Consider the following 23,164-nt stretch of genomic DNA (forward strand, 5'->3'; position numbering starts at 1 on the left):
TACACTTGTTTAAACTTAATTTAGATTAATAGGCCTGAATTAAATTCCTAATAATAGTTTTAAATATTTTTTTCATGCTACTGAAATTAAAGGAGCTAGTCTATAATTCCCCAGGTCATTTGTTGGTCTGTTATCTAAAATTAAAAAAAAAGTGTTATATTTTCTTATTTCAACTTATTTGATTTCTAATGAGCCTTGAATAATCTCAGATCTGTAGCTCCAGTATTCTTCTCTTTAGGAGCAACAATGTCTACTTTTTTAATTTAGATTTAATGGATTTGAGCCATTTCCATGATAAGAAAAGGTGTGCATTGCTTTTATACCTGAAGAATGTGGAGTCATCCCTTTGCTCCAGAGTCTACATTTGGTCTTGGTGTGAATAGATGATATATGTTTGTTACGATGCTTAAACCTTTTTTGTTAGGAATATAGCAAAACCAATTATAAGACTTTTTGATTAACATCACCATCAGTCCACTGCTTATCTTTTTCGCACTCTGTGCTTCTGCTGATACTGGTTGTCTCAGACATGGTGCTCACAGTGTATGACCAGTGCACACAGAAATGCATGAAAAAGGTGAATTCCCAGTTTGTTACACAATTGTTCCCTATGCCTGTAAAGCCAGTGTGGTGCACTGCACAAAATAAACAATGATGTACACTCCAGGAGTGCTAGAGTTGCACAATTATTTGATAACTAGGCATGTGACAAGACACAAGTGGCCAAAAATGTAAAATGGTTGCGGTGGGGAGAAATTCTCCTTTCCATGTGGTGTAGTCTTGATGGCAATGATTATACAGTAAACAAGTTACAAGAGGAAAGCCCTTCATGGCTGTATCTGTCTTGATAAGGAGAGAACAAATGCCACTTCTTTACACAGAAACAACACTTGACAAAGTGGCCCTTGAACAGATTGATGTCTGGCCTATGCAATCCATAGGTAAATGGTGCACAATGGAAAAAGGACAATGTTTACACAACACAAAGGCAGCACTTTTGAGTATCAAGGTTGCCTACAGACATTGCATTACATCACAGACACGGAACTTTGCTAGCAGAAGGGAATATACTATGCTGCTGTATAAATGTCCCTTGTGATTTGCCATAGTCACCATTTCAGCATACACACACACACACACACACACACACACACACACACACACACACACACACACATACACGTTTCACAGAAATGTATATCCAGCATGCCCTGCAAATCACAGTATTGATGCCCTGTTGCAGTACAGCATACCATGGTCTGCCATATTTGCTTTGGTACAGGCACAGTCTCTATGAATTATGGCCTCTGCCTTTTTTGCCAAGTTTTACACTGTGAAATATATCACCATGTGCAGGCCTAGTCCTATAGTTTAGTATTGTTTTCCACTTTTGTAGCAGTCTGTACAGCATTTTCTTGTCTTGAACTTATAACCCACTGTTTCTTTACTCTTGGAGTACTCAAGGGGAATTAGTAAATAATGTTATGGGAAGGAATAGACAGAAAACAAAGCACATTAGCTTTTTCTGTCCATGTCTTCTACCTACTGTAAAACCTGTGGATTCTACCTGATTTCTGAGCTTACCTTTTATTTTTTAATTTTAGGATTTCAGTAAGCGTGAATCAAATGTTCCCAAGGCTGCTTATTGTGTTTGTCCCATTACGTCTGCTGAATTTCTGTTAAACAACACCATTTAATATTACTGATATTTAGCTAATTCCAGACATAAGTAATGTCCTCTTAATTATTAGGGTCTCCTTCTAAGAAAGGTGATCGAGTTCCACTCTTGCTTATGCTTTTAACAAATTTTACAGGATTTCATTTACCACTCTGCATACTTGTTCTCTCTTGGGGTACACAGCAAAGACCCTCACTACACTTCCATTTGACTTTCACCAAACCATCTTGTTTGTGGTGCTTTGAACTGATCATATGCCCATATTGCCAACTATCTATGTGGTTTCTGTAATAATTTCAAACAATCGTGTAACAATCTGATTGTATTCTGACAGCAATATCATTTTCCTGCTCAGGTTATCCTTGAAAACAACTATTTTACTGTCTCTTCTCAAACGTTGATAATTTGTTTGGTCATTTTAAGTACTGTGCACAGCTGTCTATGGATCAATTTCTGCTTCCCTTCTCTCTATACAGCCAAATGATGGCTCACAACATTGCTGAGTTTTCTATGTATGTAACAGATGGAGTGCTCATCCTCGTGTATAGTTTGAGACGAGACTAAATCTATGCCTACCTCAGAGGCCTCTTTGTGTACTAAAAATTGCTAAAGAAATTTGGACCTTTTATTATTTGCTCTGAATACAGCATATCATTCAGTTGCCTAAAGGCTTTTTCTGCTTCAGCTATCCACTTAGCTTTCAGTGGTGGCTTAACCTTGGCCAGGTCAGTCATGGGCAAGCAATGGTAGCACAATTGTGAATACATGTTTGATAATAGCTAGCCAGTCCTACAAAATTCTAAATCAGTTTCTTAATTGTTGTCTTGGACCAATTTTTAACTGCTTCAGATTGTTCAATGTGTAGTTTCACTTTTGTCAGTATATTAAATAGCCTAAATAGTGTCCTTAACTTGAACTTAACCAGCTTAGCAGTTACCCCAGCTTGACAGAAAGAATCTAAGAGGGTTCAGCTTTAATGAGTTACCTTTCCCAGTCCTCAGAGAATATTATCACATCACCCAGTTAAGTCGCTGCACATCTGATAGGATGCCAAAGAATTTTGTTCACCAAACTTTGAAAAGTTGCAGTGCTCTGGGGAGAGAAAAAGACAAAAATCTCTACTGAAAAAGTTAATCTGGAATGGAAAATGCTGCTTTTTTCCTTAACTTTTGTGGGTCATGGAATTTTCCTATAACCTTTGGTTAGGTCTACAATGGACAGAACATAGCTTTCACCAATTTTTCAGTTTATCTGTTTGAGGTATGGGATATGTGAATCAAATTTGGATATGCTATTTAATTTTTTTAATCACCAAAAAAGCTTATAGAGCCATCAGTTTTGTAAACCAATGCAATGGGATTATTGCACTCAATTTTGAGATTCTGCTGTAACCCAGTGTTTACACTGTATCTCTACCTCTTCATTAGTTGTGTGGCATTTGGGGATTCTTGTATTATTTAATACAAGATTTCTATATTGTACTTGATTAAACTGATTCTACTAAGGCAACTCTGTGAATATCCCCATATTTTTGAGTACAAATTATTTAATTTCTTATTTTGAAGATTGTTTCTCCCCTATCTTGACTTTATAACAACCTCTGGGAACCTTGGCTTTGTCTTCAAGCATACTTACCACAGAAACAATTTATAGAACTTTTATGTAGTATAACAATTCCTTTTTATTGATTGCTTTTCTCTATAATTTACTTCACTTACTTTTTGGACAATTTCAAAATGAAATGCAGACCATGGCCTCTTTTCCTGTAAATACTTGGTTTCAGCATTTCTGCTTTTTCTAATTCATCCTCAAAAAGACATTTCACAAAGGTAGTTTTTTTCTACCAAACCTCCTGGTAATTTCACTTTTTTTTTCTTCAATATTATTTTATTTGCTTATGCCTAGACTGTTGCTTCTGTTTCTGACAAATGGTCTACACTGTTGTAGCAGAGAGAAACTCAAGATTTTGTTCAAGTTCTCGTTTCTGGTTTTCATTTAGTGTGAGTTGCATCCATCTCTTCCTCAGTTTCCATAATTCCTTCATTTAGTGTATTCTTTACTATGGTATATTCTTTGTCAATTTTCACATTGACCTGTTTTATTACTTAAACTACTGGAGTCCCTTGATAAGACTCACCTTCCCTATATTTTGTTTTCCACTGGCTACCATTATTATTTTAATTACTGTAATCTTTTTCTCCGAGACAATATCACATTTATCTAACCCATCCGCCCACTGCAAAGCTGTATCTTTTTCATGGGCCTAAATATTGGTGGCAATACATCTGGAAGAGGCTTTTCCCACATATCATTCATAGGCGATGAACAATATGAAAAAAAAAGCTTCTTCTAGATATATTTTAACTCTTTGAATTAGGGAAAGTGTTGGCTAATTTTCAAATCATGTGTTAATTTAGGTAATAGAGCTACTGGGTGTAATGCTTTGCCTAAAAGGCTTTGTTTTTTTTAGCTATATTATGTGGTATTTTCTTTTGTTTCTATATGCATATATTACTTCAAGTTTCTATTTACTAGTTGCTTTATACTTACTAACATATTGTGATCTAACTAATGTAATCATGCTCCCTCAGTCCAACACTTGCATTTATTTTCCCTCTATTTCAGCACTGCATTTCATAAGCTTAGTGAGAGTACAATGGCAAAAATCAAATTGTGTATGTCTAGTAGTTAAAACTTCAGCGGTATTACATTTTGTAAGGTAACATTCCATGTGGATCCTATTAGGTACAGCTTGCTGACTAGCATTACCAGCTTTTACAGTTACAGTATTTCTGGTAGTAATTCTGCAGAATTTTGCTATAAGCCATTTTGCAGAACATTTAAAACAAACTCCTGTGGTGATATTTTTCTTGTCTGCAATGAAAGAAACATAGGGAAACTGCTTGGTATATAAAAACTTGACTTAGGATTTATTTATTTATTTATTTTATTTTACATTTGTTTACCGGGATAGTCTGACTGGATACATGTCCATTTTCAGTGGAGGTCCGGGGAGAAAAGCTCCAAAAAACAAATTCAACAAACTGTTATAGTTTTACAGTGTAAAACACAAAATAAACACAAATAAAAATATGTGTACACAGATGTAAACAAACAACAAACAGATATACACAAAGTATTACATTTTTACTCAGATGGAAAATTCTTGACAGACTTTTTAAGAATGATAGGGCATTGAATGCCTAGTAGGCTAACCTGGTAGTAGATCCAAAGAGATCATAGGATATATAAGTTAAGAATCAAAGTGTAGGCAGAAGTCCTCCATGTGCACGAGTGATGGTTAGAGTTAGTCTGGATTAGGACAAGGACATAGCCATCATTTTTTAAAGTACTGAATCAGACTTTTCTTGAATTGAGGTAGAGAGAGAGTTCGGATGTAAGATTAGCAGGAAGAGAATTCCAAGTTTTGTCAACAGAGTTAGCAAATAGAGATTCTCCAGCTGTGTTGTTGGATTTGAGAGTTTGAACTAGTAGTCTTTCAGATGAATGAAGTGCACTAAGGTTACTGTAGGGGGTGATGAGGTTTTTAAGTACAGGTGTATTATCTGGTTGGTAGAGTATCTTGTGTGCAACTATTAGTTGGTTAACCTGAAGTAGGCAGTTCAAGCCATCCTAGTAGATTTAGGTTATGATAGTGATGAGTTCTGTAGGCTGCATCGGTAGCAAATCCAGTGATGTGATTGTAGCTGCTAGAGAGTTTATTAACGTCAGTTTTACTGAGATTTGTAAATAGAGAGGAAGCATAGAGGAGGGTGGAGAGTAGATGTGTACTAGCAATTACAGTTCTGGCTAATGGAGTTAGGAAGGGCTTGATCCTATATAGTGAACAATAGTAGCCAAATTTTGTATTAGCTGTTTTAATAGTTTTATTGATATGCAGATTAAGCTTAAGGTTATTTTCTATTATAACTCCTAAGAGTTTGGTTGCAGAATCTGGGGAAATAATGGTTCCATTGTTGGATTTTAATGTAAAGGTCATAGGGGTAGACCTGCGAGTGGGGGAGAAAAGCAGCAGTTTGGTTTTACTAGGATTTAACATGAGACGATGGTTAAGGAGCCAATTTTCAACTGTGTTAAAAGTATGTTCAGATAGAATCTATAACTCTGTAGGTGAAGTGTCGGAACATACTAAAGTGGAGTCATCTGCATATTGAATGCATGTTGCATTTGGGATGACCTTATACAAATAATTGATGAAAATGGAAATTAACAGTGGACCTAGTATAGAGCCTTGGGGTACTCCGAGGGTGATGGGTAAAAGGGTGGATAGTTTGCTGTGCCATAGGACAGCCTGTTGTCTACCACTGAGATAGTATTGAAACCAATGGATGGCCTGGGAGATAGCTTTCAAAGTGTTTGAGTATTTGGTGGTTTACCATATCAAAGGCTTTCGAAAGATTGGGAAAGATAGCAGAGGAAAGTTTATTATTGTTTCAGTGTTGGTTAATGACATTAGGGAAGGAGAGGAGGGCTGAGGTTGTACTATGGAATGGTCTAAAGCCATGTTGAGTGTTGGCTAGAAGATTATTATGGAATGTGTAGTTTAAGTTCAGAAAAGATGTTCTAGTGCATCAACTAGTGATTCAAAAGAAAGGTCACTCTTAGATGCTAATTTCCTGATGTTACTAGAAAGTGCCATTTGAAATGTATCTATAGCCAATACTTCTAAAATCTTACTCATTTACATGAGGTTCTAACATCCATTTTGAAATATGCATTCAGCCAACCATTTATGACCTTACTGGTCTGTCCACACTGAATGACCAGTTGTAAAACTTAAGAGACTGGGCCTCGGGTGAGGAATAAGCTCAATCCCAAATGTATTGTTTCAGTTTCTGCTAGTTCTGTGCATCAACATCACCCTGGTCCATGTATACCTTCAATGAGTCCCTAGCTAAGGGAGATGACAAGATTTTCATCCACTCCATTTGCTGTCAAATTTTTCTGTTCATATTTCATAACTTATCTGTTGCTAACTCTACTTTCCCCTGTTTGCCCATGGAAGTTTTCACTTACTTAACTGTCCAACTGCACAATCCCATCTCCTATCGGCCATCTTCTCTGATTGTTTTTTTTTCAGGGAATCTCACTCCTGCACAGATCTGCCCACTCCATTCGCCCTTCAGGCTCACTCTGCTCCCCTACCCTACCCCTGTTTCCAACCCAACCCCACTACCTGTACATGTATAGCTAACCAGGCCCCTCCCTCTGCACACACCCCTTCCAATCACACATAACCTCCAGCAGACTCTACCCATCTCCAGTCTCATTACCAACACCACACACCCCAACAACAATGCCGACCTTTACATCACAAACTATTATACAAACCATCCTACTCATCTACCTCACCCATCTTACCCAGCTTACACACCCCAATAACACACACCGACCCCATAACCCACAAGGCATGACCTCACAACTCCCAAACACATCCCACTCGTATTCACAAATCTCCCCAGAACTCTATTCTACCAACCCATCCCTTATGTTCAAACCCACAATACTCCCTACCCCTCCCTCCCCTCACCCTATTCTACATTCTAACTCAAAAAAACTCTCACCCTCACAGCCCTACTTCACTATCACCCTTACATCACCTCAGTCAACTCCTCCTCCATATCTCACTCTCACTCTCAGGTGACATCCACCCTAACCCTGGACCCAACCCCAACATAAATTTCACAAACCAAGCCTCCAAACCTCAAAAACCCAATTCCATCCACCTCACCACCCTTAATGCAGAAAGCCTCAAAAATAAAATTCCCAACCTCCATGCCTGTCTCTCTCACAACTAACTCGATATAACCGCAACCTCTGAGACCTGGCTTAAACCCTCCATCAAAGACAATGAGATCCTCCCTCCAGGCTACCACATCCTACACAATGACAGGTCTCAGAGAAAAGGAGGTGGAGTAGCTATTATCTACTCCTCCACTCATACCCTTACTCCTTACACAAACCCCATCCCAACCTTTGCCAACACTGAAATGACAGTAGGCTTTTTAAAACTTAATAACTTCGAATATATCTGCATCTGTTCCATTTACATCCCACCAGGAGAGAATATCAAAACAGTAGAAAACATCCTCTCTTGGGTTAGCTCCAATATCAAAAATGAAACCTATATCCTAGATGATATGAACATTAACTGGGCCTCTTTTAACTCTGACACCCCATCTCATTCAATCAATCTATACAACTTCACCGAACTCATAAACCTTCCTACCAGGCCAAATAAAGACGGTACCTCTGGTAGCATCATAGATTGGATACTAACAACCCACCCCAAACTTACCTCAAATGCCAGAATACTACCAGACCCTCTCAGCGACCATCTTCCAGCCTTCATAGACTGCCTACCCTCTCACATAAAAAAGCAGCACCAATATGCCGAAACCTACAACCTAGCCCTCTTCAACCCTGAAATCTTCTCAGAATGCTTTAAGAACACTGACTGGCCACCCCTAAAAACCCTTCCACTAGACAGTGCTGTATTTTATTTCAACCAAACCTTCCTTACCCTACTAAATAAACTAGCTTCCCTTAGAACCAAACAAATCAAAACTAATCCCTGCCCCTGGCTATCCCATGAAACTAAACATATTATGCATCAATGAGACAAAAAGTGGAAACAGTACCAAAAACAAAAAAAAAAACTACCTCCTAGAATTTAAACAATTATGTAACCTGGCCAAAATGATCGCGAAACCTACTACTACAAACTCCAGTCCATGCACTCAATCAACCCTAAAAAAATGTGGAATTCCATTTCCTCCATTCTGAACCTCGGTAGTAAAGACAACTCTTGCCCAGATCCTAACCTTACCAGCCTTGAAACCACCACTAATCTCAACTCATTCTTTACTGACTGCATAGCAAAACAATCCTTCTCCTTCCCTGACCCCCTCTCCAACACCACCCTATCCTGCCCCCTCACTCCCCAATCAAATTCCTCCCCCATTCAGCCTAACACCCACTCCCACAAACATAATAAAAAGACTGCTCCTCAAGCTAAAACCAAGTCACAATGCACCAGATAACCTACCACTGACCTTCCTCAAACTATCTGCTGAAACCATAGCCTATCCCATATCTATTCTTATAAATAGATCCATACAAGAATCCTATGTCCCAGCTATCTGGTGGCACACTTTCATCATCCCTCTCCACAAAGGTGGTAAAAACATAGAGACAACCAATTTCAGACCCATAGCAATACTCTCTCCTCTTTCTAAAATACTCGAAAAGACTATCCACTCACAACTTATACCATACCTAACCCTACACAAACTCCTCTCCCTACTCAACAGGGCTTTTGCCCCAGCCACATCACCATGACCATCCTCATATCCTTTTTTGAAACTATCAACCTAGCATGCAACAATGGCAAATATGTATCATCACTGCTTCTAGACCTCTCTAAGCATTTGACATCATCTACCACTCCTTACTTCTGTCTCAGCTCTCATACTTAAATCTCTCTTCTTCTACCTTAGCCTGGTTCTCCAGCTACCTGTCCCACCACCAACAAGCTGCCCAATGGAAAGCATCACCCTATCCTTTCTTACCACACCCACAGGAGTTCCCCAGGGATCTGTACTGGGTGCACGTCTCTTTAACATATTCATCAACAACTTCCACCACTCCATCCCCAAAGCATCAGTTATCCAGTACACAGATGACTCCACCATCATCTGCTCATGCTCCTGCCCTGCTGAACTGCTACTAAAAACTCAATTAACCTTCTCCAAAACTGAATCCTGGATGAATCCAATCACCTAGCCCTAAACGCTAACAAAACAAAACTAATGATTTTTTACTCCTACCAAAAACTCCAATTTCAACAAAAACATATTCTCCATTAAAAGCCAGAATAACACCCCTCACCCCCAGAAATTGTTCTCAGTACCAAGCTACTAGGCATCACCATTGATGAAAACCTAAAATTTGATTCCCACATTTACTCTACAATTAAGAAAACCCATCAAAAAATTGGTCTCCTCTACAGAAACAACTGTTACCTCAGCCCCTACACCTGACAAACTCTCACAATGACCTTCCTTCTCCCCTCGCTCATGTATAGCGCTCCCCTATTCTCCAACCTTCAACTTGGCCTTTGTTCCAAACTCGAATCCTGCTACCACAAAATCTGCAAATTTGCAGCCAATTCTAAAAACTTTTCTCATCACTGCCATGCCCTACATACCCTTCAATGGCTATAACTCCCCAACTACCTAAAATACCTACAACTTACCACTGCCCACAAACTCATCTTCAGACCTGCAGAATGCCCTTCCCTCGCCACATCCCTAATACTCTACACACCCAGCCGCTCCCTCAGATCCGATAACTAAAACCTCCTACAAGTGCACAAACCCTCACATCCCCCTGACCAATTACTGCTATCATACACCATAGGCAAACAATGCCCCTCCACTACGCACTATACCAAGCCATAACAACTTCAAATACACCCTGCACTCCCATCTGTCCTCCAAATGGGAATGCCCTTCTCATGCTCCTACCTAAACATCATGCTCCTACCTAACCTAAACATCCACCTACTCTTAAACCCATTACCCCTCTTTATAATGATGTAGGAGATGTACACTCTTCCTGCAAGAGAACATCCAGTTTCCTCTGGTAATGAATTTATTCCCCTTTTTCAGTAGTATTCTATATGGTATAAGTCTATTAAATTGCACTCTATATGCATTAAGACCTCACAATGTTTTAAATGACCTTTCTAAATCAATAAGTAACCTATGTACTATTCTTTACTAGGAATGTTTACATAATTCTAACTTAATCTTAACAATAATCTTATCATGTATGTCCTATCTTTCCAAAGTTGCTCAAATGTCTGAAAATTGATTTTCATATTATATTTTCCTATCTAATATGTACTTTTATATTCTTCTGTAAGGAATGTTATGCAAGAAAGCCTTTTGATTATTATATATCCTTTACTATTGTAATTTTCAAAAATGTAACCTCTGTTGCCATGAATGTAACTACTTGTGGAGCTTTTCTCCCAGGGCTACCACTGCAAATGGGTTACTCTGACCCAGTGGACTCTCCCAGTCAACAAATTCAAATAAATAAATACATAAATAAATTTGAATGCCATCATGTGAACATCCATATCATCTATCTTCCAAGGTTTCTTCAGAGGGCCACTGGCATGTGTGATTCCCAGTACTATGGGGGGGGGGGGTAGTTCACCACTGTGGATGTATGCTGCTGTAGGCTAAGCAGGTGTTGGTCAGTGGCTGCATATTTCTTATGAAAAGCTGTTTGTAGAGCTGTTGTCACACTCACTACATCCTCATTAGACTTTATAAAGCCTCAAGCAATGAAAAGAAGGGTTTTAGCAATTCCTTAAAGTAACCCGTTTACTGCAGCAATGATCTCTTTAAACAGAACTTAAGAAAGCTTCCCATGTATTTCAGCACTTTTCCTGCCACTGTGAGAAGTGATATGAACTCTGAGGGCTTGTTTCTGTTTAGCAGTTATCAACTGACAATTAAGAAAAGGTAGTATTTCTTATACTTGGGTGGGGAGAAACAGGTACAGTAAATTGCAAAGTCACAGTTATAGAATAAATATAGTTCTGTCTACTGCAGTCCATGAATGTAGAATGCTTCAATCTTTGCAATCACAAAAACAGTATTGGTAATCAGTTTTCCAGTTTCTAGATTAGCTTCTTGCTTTAATGAGAGAAATAGTAAAAGCAAAATCAGTCTATTTATAAAACGTTTCACTATTCTGGTTGCATGAGTTTTTCTTTCATACTGAGCATACCTCTTAACTTGGGAGAGCAAAAAATCTGGACAAAGCCACAAATGATGAGGGGACAAAGACTCAAAAATAGGGAGACTTTTAAAATATTGCTCTTACAAACTTAGAAAGTTGATAGAATAATATGCATTGCATTAGCATAAATTTTATGAATTGTTATGAAGCATATGAAGTCTGAAACTTAATTGTCTACCATTATTTTCCGACTTCAGTCCTCAATGATTTGCCAGTAATTTGTCAGAAAACTACAATTTTAAGAGAAATAGTCCAAAATATGAGGCAAAAATCTGGACATTCTGTGAAAATCTGGACAGTTGAGAGTTATGATATTGAGCAGATTAGAAGCAGTACTTACAAATATGAATAATAAGATTTCAGTCTTTTAACTTTGTCAACCAGGAATGGTATTTTATGTAATTCCATCAGTTTCTCCTCATAACACATGGGACAACAGCTCTTATATCTCTCAGGCTTCGGGGATACTTTCAGAGATTCATCATTTAGGGACAACCCCTAGACTACACTCATAGGAACCTTGAGACTCATCTTCATTATGCACTCTTCACTCAGAGGTTAGAAATATACATCACCAAATGGCAGTGGTCCTGATATAGTTCTATAGTCTGGAGTCCCCTTATACTGTTTTTGTCATAGATATCTCCCTTCCTACTCCAGACTCTGACATTCCCCTGTAATACAGGGTTGTGTTTCCCTTGCTCTACAGGTCCTATAGCAGTCAATATGCCACATTATGTAGTAAACAGCCTACCCAAAAATAATGTGTGCTATATCGTAAGGAATACTTAAAACAAATGTAGTCTAATATGTTAGGTGACATTACATGTGGATTATGGATTGAGCTGGTTATCTTTTGGCTTGCTAATGTATATTTTTTGAAAATATACCTTTCTGTAAACAATTAAGAAATTGCATGAAATACAACAAAAAAGCAGATAATGCTATAAGACATTTAAGGTACTTTTAAAGAAAAGGGTCAGAATTGTTGCTATCCAATAAGCCCACAGTACCTTCTTATGATGGGGTTTCTTCTCTACATCACATTGCTATTATACTCTAATCCCAAGGTAATAAAACATAGAACAAAAGTGAGCATGTTGTTTTGCAATACAACAAGGTGTGCATCTTTCTGTGAGTCATTGTAGTCTGAGAGCTAGACATAAAATTAAGGGCGGGCTTGCTTCCCCTGCAAAAAGATTATTGAAACAATGTGACATATATGTCAGTTTTCAATGTGTAGTTTTCAGTGTATTGCATGCAGTTGATTGTTTTGAGAGGTTGCTTGTCATTAAGTCAAAGTCGAACATGTTATAATAAAACAATTAAAGGAGATGCTAAGAATGGATGTCATACATTCTGAAGAGAGTCAAAACAAAGAAGGAGATGACGTAGGCAAGGTGCTGCAACTGGGACAGAGAAAACACATTATACCAAAATCTTGGCCTCAATCAATTACCTGTTAAATCCAGATCAAGGTGCACAGCCATCACCAAACACCCAGAAAGAAAATGGCACCATAACCAATTAAAGCAATACCTACTTTATACGGACAGTACAGCCATTAACCAACCAGGCAACTAATCAAGCTCTTGATGTCCCTAATCAATCAAATAACCTCCTTGAAAATTTCTCCTTACAGACTGTTGCTAAACATACCATCAAACAAAAAATACCTCAAATTTTAAAGTCTACTACAACTTCCCCTGGCAGTCTGCCTGGTGAACATTTTAAAACAACAGCTGAGGCTATTGTATATCCAGCTTTAATTCTGCTGAATAAATCCATATCTGAAAATAAGAGTCCCCTCTCTATGGGAAAAAAAATAATTCCTTTGTTCACTGCACAAGGGTGGAATCAATACAGATCTTTCATACTATAGGTCAGTTTCTATTTTATCACACCTATCAAAAATATTAGGAAAATGTATTCATATGCAAATGCTCAAGTATCTAATAAATAACCAGCTTCTGTCTTCTATCCGATACAGCTTCAGTCATCATCACAGTGCAACTATTGTCTTGCAAAATTTTTTTAATATTGTTAACACCCATATAGATGCTGGAAACCTAATTTTTACCATTGTCCTAGACTTGTCAAAAGCTTTTGATACTGTCTCCCAACAGAACCTCTTACATAAACTCTCATCCTCAGGAGTCACAAACTATTCACTACAATAGTTCCATAGCTACGTCTCAAACACAGCACAAACAGTGAAATAAAAAATGATTTCTCCATATTCCTGCTTCTAACTATTGGTATCCTATGAGGATCTATACTACCATATTTTAACATATTCATCAATGACCTCTATTCTGCTACAAAAAGTGCTACCCTAGTTCAATATGCTGATGATTCAACCTTAATCTGCTAAACAAATCTGTCTCTCTCTCTCACTCTCTCTCTCTCTCTCTCTCTCTCTCTCTCTCTCTCTTTGCTAACCAAATCTGTCTCTCTCTCTCTCTCTCTCTAAACCAAGACCTTACATAATAATCCTTCTTAGCAACTGAAGCATGAATAAACAATTCATAACTACTACTACTACTACTATACTCCACAAAAACAAAATTACTGCTCTTTACCCCCAATGCACACCTCTGCCAAAACAACAGTATTCATTATTATCTATGCCAACAACACCGTGATAGAGCAAGTAAACCACACAAAGTTTACTGGGTGTCATCACAGATGACCAGTTGAAATTTGACCTGTATCACACATAGTTAAAAAGCTCATTAAAATTAGATACATTGTACCGAGTGAAACCAATCTCACTTACATAGCCAGAAGCCATATAGCCTACTTTCTTACTGCCATCTCTCCTCTATGCTGTCTTACAACTATCCAGACTTGAGCAATGTTATAATAAAGTAACCACATTTGCAGGAAACTGTAACACTAGAAAACACTGCTGACTAGCTCTCAGTGAATTAAACTTAGAACTATCACATCACCTAGCTCTTTATCATCTTGTAATAATATACCAAAGCCAAATGGTGGTAGCAATAAAATGAAAAAAACACTTGTCCTGAAGGAACCAACACACAGCGGAAGCAATAATACATCCTTTAATGAAAGTTACAGCTCACAGCAAAAGGTTCTTGTAATAAACTTCTCTATAAGTCAGAAAATGTCATAGTCCTTAACAACATAATACAACACTACTCCCACAACATAATCCTATGCTGTAGAGAAAAATCAAGTCACCGCAACCAAATCATCTAATACTGCAGATAACACTCTGTATTCGAATAGTGCAGCTAAACTATGGAACCACATCCCACTGCTGCTGAAATCCATTCAGAATGCAAACTCATTTAAATCTTAACTAAAACTTCACCTATCTAATCAATAGATCTGCTCCTATATATCTCCAGGATAAATGGTACTGTTGCGTTCAGCTTGCCATATTTTCAAACCATTTCTCTTCATTCAGAAACATATGTCTCACAAGCAATTTTCACCAATACCTGAATAATTTTACTACCATATCCCAACTGTATAAATAGTTTTCTGGCACTGCTTACTCCACCTCTATACTTTTTTTATTTTTAACAATTTCTTATTGACATTTCTTAAATGACATTTCCATTGAGTTCAATACCAAGAACAAACATATCAGACCAGAAAACAAAAATAGTTAGATAACAGTGTTAAGTACAATGAAATGTAATAGAGTGACAGGATGGTGTTATCACATATGATTAGCTTGATCAGAAAAACATAACCAGTATGATGACATCGTAGGTGTACTTGGTATGTAATTATTTCTATTGGGGAAGAATGAAATTAGGCTGGGTTATAACAAGTATCCCAAAAGTGTATTGATTATAAGTAATTGATGGAGGAGAGAGGTGTTGGTGACGGAGTGCAGAGAAAAAACACAGGTTTATTCCTTAATAATTGGACAATGGTAGGAGTCAGTAGGTGTTATCTCAGTATATGATTCTAGCGAATTCCAAAATTCAGCAAAATGTTTATTTAATTTTTGGGTATGCATTAAAAATCTTTGTGCTATTATTTATATAATTGCTATTTGTCTGAATTAATTCCAAGACATCTGAGTTCTGTCTTTCCAGTTCAGTGTAATATAATACTTCATAAGTGTGAATAGTGTAATTAATATTCTTTCTTGTTGTTTCTTTAGCTTCACAGGGGGAACATGTAATAGGACAAATTTCCAGGATAATGTAGATTTCTCATATCTCATTTTGCTTAATCTGACTTTGAGTGAACACCATAATTTGTATGAACATTTACAGCTCCAGAATATATGAAGTAGGTCAGCATTCTGGCTATCACAATGTGGACATAAGGGGGATGAAGTAGGTTTAAATGAGTTTATTTGTGTTGGGGCAAGGTAAGCATTATTTAGTATCATGAACTGATTGTATCTCAGTTTTTTGAAGGGAATATATTTGTCATTTGAATAGATTGAGTTATTTGGTCATTAGAAATTAGTGGATCTTTGCCCCGCCAGTATTTTGAGAAAAGTATCTTTTCTTGGTACCTTATTGACATTATTAGTTTGCGTGAGCAGGATATCATTTTCTTTCTCAGTGTTAGTACAGACCAGAGTGTTTTGGTTAAACTTATGTCCCTCTGTGTGCCTGTAGGATTATTTGGTATACTGGCACACATATATCTAATTTGTCTTAGCATAATTAGGTATTGTTTAGGTAAGTTCAAAATTGTTCTCAGCTCTGCGAGGGATTGATTCCTATATGAAGGTCTAACACCATCAGCTCCCTTAGCAAGGGGTATGGTTTTAAGTTTAAAATGTTATCATTAATCTTAAGATTAGGATTCATATGCAGAGGTTGCATTATAACAAAGGCATTATATAAATTCAGTGAGTTGATGAGTTTTTGCAGTGTCTTAATTTTGTCTCCAATTGTTTTATGTAACTTCATGTTCGTCAAACTATTTTTGTCCAAGAAAGGGAGAGCCTGGGAATTTATGTTTAATGATTTAACATAGTTATAGTATAGGGTTATCCAAGTAGGAGAACATATTTTTTTTATTTGGGTTATATTCAGATATTGCCAGTACCCTGTTGACTCTTATTATGTAATGATATAGCTTAGAGTCTAGAAGAGCTAAGCCTCCTTTTTCTTAAGGGAGAATCAGTTCTTTATATGCAACTCTGACTGATTTAGGATACCATACAAACTTGGAGAGAGAAGAGTGTAGTTTATGGAAGAAGTTAGCTTGTATTGGTATGTCAGTAGCATTGAATAGGTATAACATTCTGGGTAGAATATTCATTTTGATAATGGCAACCCTGGCTAGTACAGGCAAATGAAGTTTTTCCCATCTATGAAGGTCCTCTTGTATTGTTGACCATAGGTTTGTTACATTGCTTTGGTACAGCAATGATGGGTCTTGATGAAAAATAATTCTGCGGTATTTTATAGTGTGCTTAAATTTAATTTCTGTAGGCAGTGGGTATATTGTTAGTTTGGAGGATAGATTGGCAGGAAATACTAGTGATTTTTCTGGGTTTATTTTATAATTAGAGAATTTCGAGTAGTCGCTTATAGAGGTTAAGATTTTCTCAATATCAGAGCTCTGTACTGTAAAATATAGGTTCAGGTCATCTATGAAGGCTGTAAAAGGAATCGTATTATATAAATTTGGTGTTTGTTGGAAGGTTTTTTTGTATAAGTAGAAATAGTGGTTCAGTATACAAATTGAATATATATGGTGACAGGGGGCATCCTTGTCTAGTTTCATTTTCAAATCTATTCTAGAAGAGAACCTTTTATTAACCTGCTGTATAGTATGTGTTTTGGAGTATAATGCTTTAATGAATATTATAAATTCTGGGGGAATGTTGAAGTATGGTAGTATTGAAAATAAGTATTTTTGATTGATTCTGTCAAAAGCCTTAAGTGCGTCTATTACCAGAGCAAAGAGTGGGGAGTTTTTCTGACTAGACAAGGTAATCGTAGCATCCAGTGTTATGGTGTTGTCATAGGTTTGTCTTTGTTGAATAAAACCAGACAGGTAGGGTGAAATGATGCTAGTTATCACTGTTTTAATCTGTTGGCTAAGATGGAGGTAAATATCTTTATGTCCACATTGATTAGAGATATGAGTCTGTAGTTTCCCGGGTTTTTAGGGTCAGCTCTGTCTTTAAGAACAAATATTGTTTTTGATGCATTTGGATGCTGATTAGTAATATTATTAATTATAAGGTAGTTATAAAGATTTAGTAATATTTTAGGACTTGTTAGAATAAAAGCTTTATAAAATTCCACTGTGAATCCATCTGGTCCTGGGGATTTATTTGACTTAAGATTTTTAATGGCTGTAATTACTTCTTTTAGTGTGATGGGAGATGAGAGATGTTCTCTCTGATCTTGTATGAGTGTTGGAAAGTTTAGTTGTTTCAAGAATATTTCCATTTCCTTGTTTGTTATAGTGTAAGACTGTTCTGTGTATGCATGCAAGTACAATTCCTCAGATAGTTGGACCTTGACACCTCTATACTTTTAATATAAACCATATGATAGCCATACATGTATATAATTATCTATGAACCTGTTTTATACTCCCTCTCTTAAGTGCAATAGTAACTTTTTATGCACTATCTAGTTTTTTTTTCTTCACCTCAGTTTCTTTGAATTTCTAAGTACTAATCAAATAAATTTAAGATAATCAGTGTAAAGAAGCTACTGAAAAATAATTACACATAAGATACACAAGAGGTTTGATGTGAAGAACACAATTAAGTCTAAGACACTTCTGAAGCCACATAAAAAAATCAAAGTAAAGATTAAGATGAAGAATTTTAACTACAAGGATAGCCATAGGTGCAGAACCAATCTATATGTGAAGTGACTAGGAAAACAATAAAACAGGGGGAATAGAATTAGTTGAAATTGGTATTAGGGATACTAAAAGGAGATACTAAGGTCATTTGTTTATTAAAGGAGCACTTCTGAGGTATGAAGAGAAATGGTTATCATTACATAAAACAGGATTAACAGGATTATATTATAGATGATAATGAACTAGTAGAACAAGCACTGAGTTTAAAAGAAAGTAAAACTTTGAGAATATAAAGTAATACAAATTTAAAAGACCTGAAGTAAGAAGTTATAGATGCTCTTGAATCAGTTACTGAAAAACAAGCAGGTCAAATCTGTAAATTAATTAAGTGATGTTAAGCTCATATACAAAATCAAAGGCAAAAGATGTCAGAGTGTGGTCCTGTATGTTATTCTCCTAGCATGGTCCTTGTCAATGATTTTAGCCTCCCTGTCTTTCATCACTTGAAAAATCTGAAAAGTTTGGCAACAAGTGCAACAAAAGGAGATACTGCCAGCCCAGCTATATAGAATTGTGTAAATAATTATATATCATCTGACTATTAATATGATTTATATAGAAATGTGACAGAGAGAAATGCAGCCAGCACAACTATCTGGATTTTTGTAAATGGTTATCTGTCATTTGTGAATATCAGCATGATTCACATGCTTGTGTTACAAATGCATTAGAACTGTATGTCATATAAGATGGTTTGTACAGACGTGTACTGAAGAGATATGTTGCAGAGTACTCAGCTTAAAGATGCATCCATAGTGTACTCTACTGGAAAAGAACAGAAATGTTTATAAACTATTGTAACTGTGTAAATGTATATATTTTAACAGTAGGAACTGGCACGTAGAAGGTTAACTTGCCAAACCTCAGAAAAAATAGTTGAAATTAAATTATTTTAGACCATTTAATAAAAGAAATGTTATCTTTCAGTTTCAATGCAACAGGAGACATAATATCTAGAACTAAATGTTTTTTGTATTGTCTTTAAATGTGGAGGAATGTAAATTATTTTACGACTTTCACCATTTGCCAAAAGATCGAAGTTCTATGTGTTTTCACACGTAGATGCTAAAATCAATGATTTTCACCTGGGATACTCAGTTAACAAGAAGTGATGTCATGCTGCAAGGGTCTATATTACCTTATTGAAAAGCCATAATATCGAATGGCTTTTCATGGAACCGGAAAAGTCGAAAGTTGAAAACAGTGAAAACGCAAATGAGCGAATTCATTCCCTGGAAAAGAAATCGCTAGCCCTACCACCAACTACACACTAATCTAAGCATAACAAAATGAGGGGCTTCAACCCACCACCCCCCCCGCAATGTGGGAGCTGTGGCCCACACATACCCCCTAACTAAATATACCAACTCTGAGATTGCACTACACTGTGGAAAAGGACAAACTCACAAGGATGGCCAAGTGGCTTTTTTCCCAGGGGAAAGAATTCACTCATTCACGTTTTCACTATTTTCAGCTTTCGACTTTTCCAATTCAATGTAAAACCGTTCGATATTATGGCTTTTCGATAAGGCAATAGGAACCCATGTTGCAAGTATCCCAGCAGCAATATTTGAGATATTAATTTAAGAACTCTCTGAGAGAGACTGTGCATTTTGTAGTGTCTCTTTGACCTGACAACATCAGCTGGAAAACCCACTCACCAAATCTGTCTTGCCTTGCTATAAGTAAGTAGATCTAGGGTACAGTAATTTCTCTTAGATACAGTTAAGAATATAGTGAAGTATAGGTTAGATGTTTTATTTATTTATTTAAGACTGTCCTGCAATGTTGTTTCAAATATTTCCTGTGATTTTGAACTCAGAAGTGACTGTAATGGTTTACCGAGTATTTTCTTGTTTTTTTATTATTTATTATTAAATATATTTAAACCTTTCAGTTGTAGTTGGTCTGTCTAGACATATGTTAAGCTCTGAGAGGACTTGCATATTTATTTGGTGACACTGTCTGGATCACTCCTAAAATCCTTGCTCTTGGTCAAACTACCATTTGGATTAATAGTAACATTACACAGTAAGATTGGACACCCTTTGCTAAGGGCCTTAAAGTGGCTGATAAGTAGTGTCTGGTGGCAGTAAAAACTACCTTATAGTCTTGGTAAAAGGGGCATAGCTAGTAAACCTGTGCCAGCCTTTCCCAGGTGTGTGTGTGTGTGTGTGTGTGTGTGTGTGTGTGTGTGTGTGTGTGTGTGTGTGTGTGTGTGTGTGTGTGTATGGTTCTATATAAATCAAATCTCAAAGTGTGTGTGCATCACCTACTTGGGCAGGGACACAAAGCACTGATTTGGACAGAGAGGGTGCTGGAGGTCTTGGCTTGGCCACTCAGCTGAGATCTCAACTATATGGCTGTGCCAGTGGGGAGTCTTATTGGGGATCTGGAGAAAAAGTGAGAAACCAGCCCCAGACTGACTGTGGTCTCTGTATGCTCTTAAGAGAAATTGCACTTTACTGTGTGTGTACTTGTCATCTTCCCAGTGTGCACGTCCCCCACTGTAGCCAGTGGTGAGGATTGAGGCTCCTTGATTCCTGGGCCAGTGTTGGGGCGTCACACCAAGCATGATGTTTTAGTCAGTTCAGCTCAAGCTGACCAATGGCTTGGGCACATGGAAGGTACTCTGAAAGCTTCAGAAGCTGGCTTGGCATTATATCTTCAACAGGATATAACCCTTACATCTAAGGTTACTGGAGCAGTTTTCATTCATTCATCTGCTGTATGTTTACTTATACAAGTGCACTTTTTATTTGGAATGGTATGTATGAACTTTTTATTGAATTTTTATTGTATGTTAATTTATACAAGTGTACATTTGCACGTTTACTAGTGCAATTGTACTATGTTCATCATTTGATCACTGCTGCAGTGACATTAACAATATGGATAGATTTCTATAACTTAGACTGACTGGAAGAAGGAAGGATGAGGTCCAGGTGCCCCTGGACAATGGCCCATACAAAGCCTGTCACAGACCTGGAGAAGGAATTTAGTTTACAGTACTTTGTAAAAGTATGCACAGATGACCAAGTTGCTACTTTTAGAATACTTCTAGAATGCAACCATTTCTAAAAAGCCACAGAAAAAGCCAAGGTCCTGATAGAATGAGCTTTAACTCTTCACAGAATTGTTTTGTAGTTGTGGGTATAACAAAAGGTTGGTCTGTATCAATTGATCGAATACACTAATGATCGAATTGCTATTTATCAAAATGGCATAATCAAAACCTCAATTCAGCGAACGATTGTTTCAGTGAATTCTTTTTCAGGTAAAGGAAGTAGTTGGCCATCATTGGGAATTTCCCCTTTTCCCCACTGTGTGATCTTGGAATTGGTATATTTAGTTAGGGGGTTGTTTTAGAAAAGGTCCCTTATCCCATTGGAGGAGCTGACTGGGGGCTATTATTGAAACAAAGAGAGTTATAGTGGCAGCTTCTTTTGAATACTGCATTTAAACCAGGGATTAATGGTTTGATTTCCATTGGTTGTGTGTTAAAGGCTAAGGCAGGTGAGGTTATAAATTGAATTTTAGGAGGCAGATTTGAATTTTAGGAGGTATATTTATTTGTTTAATTACGTATATAACAATATAATTATACATATTGTTTATATAATCATTTATGGTAATATGTTTTTCTTTTTTATTGAGTATTTTATATATTTTACCTATATGTGTTTTAAAATACATGTGTTTTCACTTTTTAGCATTATATTTTTAGGGTTGACTTTGCAATTCTTAGATTATGTATATTTATTGTTTTCATTGTACTGATTGATCGTTCTTTGTATGCAGGTTCTTTGTATGCAGGTTTTATGCCTTTAAGACCTGTCTTTAGTCTTGGTGCCAAATTTGTTATTTAAATGGAATGAAATTACTTTTTTTTTTATTTACTCCAAAGAAATTCAGATTCTTTTAGGAACAAAAGCACTTGGTAATAAAAATGTATTTGTATTATCTTCGGAGTAGCATTTCTTTTATTAAAACTTGATGACAATTAAAAACGTCATGATTTCCAATGTGATTATCTACTTCCAAATTTGTTGACTCGACATATTCATTTTTGGAATCATTCAGCAGGGTTAAAATCTGTATAACCTCTATCTTTACATTGTTAAACAATGTTACTGATTCTTTGTTGACACTGCCATATTCTGGAACACCATTAGGGAACCTCTATAAATGTTATATCCATTATACTTGCGCAGAATGAATGCAGTGATCTAAATAACTATTGTTATATGTGACGGATTTAAACCTCAGCACCTTATTTTCATAATCCTTTGTAATTGATTTTAAATTCACTGAATTGCAGCCATTTGTTACATGGCTAAAATTATTAGCAGCCCTTTCCTCTTTACTGTCCACAACATGTGCAAAAGGGTTACTAAGTTTATTTAGCATCTCTCCAAGCAAGACTACACAGCAACAATGTTGGTACTGCTGCTCACTTTTGAATGTAGAATTAGAAATGATTACAGCGAATTAATGCTATAGTAATAATATTTATAGGAAAGTTACTTATTTATATTTCTCAAGCCATCATTCTATTTTTTTTAAAGTGGAACATTGTAAGAGGTGAGTTTACTAGAGTGAATAGGTTAGTCAGTGAAGATTTCAAGATAAAGGTGGAGATTGGTTTTATAGTAGAGTTATTTTTCTCAAAGTGGTGATTTTTTTCAAACACTGGCAATAGAATTGCAAAGCAGTGGATGATAGCAATTTGTGATACATTGAAAATATTTTTAGATTCTCTGATAATTGTAGAGAACATTCTAGTTTTGTAAGGTCTTATCCTTTGAC

The sequence above is a fragment of the Protopterus annectens genome, chromosome 1.part0, assembly GCF_019279795.1.
Source record: "Protopterus annectens isolate FY-2018-M chromosome 1.part0, PAN1.0, whole genome shotgun sequence".
NCBI lineage: Eukaryota > Metazoa > Chordata > Ceratodontiformes > Protopteridae > Protopterus > Protopterus annectens.